At 36.9% G+C, this 1,233-nt stretch overlaps 2 protein-coding genes across 5 annotated transcripts in view; one reads left to right on the forward strand and one right to left on the reverse strand.

Annotated features, from left to right (window-relative positions):
* Positions 1–1,233, forward strand: part of LOC117172335 (centrosomal protein of 135 kDa) — a 316,377-nt gene that overhangs the window by 93,849 nt on the left and 221,295 nt on the right. The gene's annotated exons all lie outside the window — the stretch shown is intronic.
* The window catches only part of LOC117172337, a 91,144-nt gene that overhangs the window by 2,518 nt on the left and 87,393 nt on the right, over positions 1–1,233 (reverse strand). The gene's annotated exons all lie outside the window — the stretch shown is intronic.

Consider the following 1,233-nt stretch of genomic DNA (forward strand, 5'->3'; position numbering starts at 1 on the left):
CCCTCCTAGGGTGCTTCGTTGTTTATGGGAGGTCCCTAATTGAAAATTCATGTATTTTGTAGACATTTTTTTCTGTAAATAATTAATATTTCTGGTTTAAGAATCGACTATTTGGATTAAATTTGATTTATTTGTGTTGTAATATTTTTGGACTCATTATTGTTTTCAGTAAATATTTTTCTGTTTTCTGGCAATGCATTTTTTTAACGCGTAAGTGTAAAACCACGTGGCTGGGCTCCGCCCGACCCCATGCACATCGACTTAGCCCCCACCCCAAGCAACTACGTGGTTTGAGGTAGGCTCCTTATTGAGAATCTTACAAGCAATAAATATTTCGAAGTGGAATTATTTTTATGATTTTTTTTAAGGTGACTAAACTGCAAAAAGTGCGTTAAATCGGTTTAAACTATCTAATACATTCGCTTTCTGCAATAGAACAAGAAGTGGAAAGGTCCGGGATCTAAACATGTGAACTGACATTTCTTTCGAAATTGATTTTTTTGTATTTTCTGGAACATTTTTTATATGCAGTTAATATCCCGAAAGCGACACAGCAAAATTCATTTTAGTTATTTTTAAATGGATTTTTGAAAATCGCCTGTTGGTATCTAGATTCTCGAGTATAGTTCCACGGTCTAAACCTGCTAACTGCTTATGACGTGTTCTGGGAAATCCGTGCTTTGTTCAAATCATGTTTCATTATATAGTTATAACCTAATGTAAATGTACGATGAATGATTCTTATAGTCGATACTTTTAGTTTTGCGCGTCAATTCCGTTAACCATTCCTTTTTTTCTCCTTCGCTCGGGTTGTGAGCTGCGACTGTTTATGTTCAATTGTTCCTAGACTAAACAGCGATACAATTTTTATGTGTTCGTCAAAAATCCATTTGTGAGTCCAGTTTACCATAGGAAAGACGAATTTTCCCCTTACCAGGCCTCAGTTTCTTGTTGGTCTCGAACTCGAGAAGTTGTCAGACGATTCTGAGTACTTTTCTCAAGAAAAACAAAGAACCCTGTTCTTTGTTAGCGCATTATTAAGAAAGTCAAAGGTCTCTTTTACCTTTCGATTTTGGTTGTGGTGAGCCGCATTCTCGTCCACAAAGTAGCAGAAAATCATCCTCTGGAAGCTTACAGTACAGTCTGTCAAGTTAAAGCGTGGGTGGCTTTACTCGCAGTCGGTAAGGTGTATCGACATGATTTTGGTGTCAAAATATTAAGAAGAGCTCCCTC

This window comes from Belonocnema kinseyi, chromosome 5 (assembly GCF_010883055.1).
Source record: "Belonocnema kinseyi isolate 2016_QV_RU_SX_M_011 chromosome 5, B_treatae_v1, whole genome shotgun sequence".
Taxonomy (NCBI): domain Eukaryota; kingdom Metazoa; phylum Arthropoda; class Insecta; order Hymenoptera; family Cynipidae; genus Belonocnema; species Belonocnema kinseyi.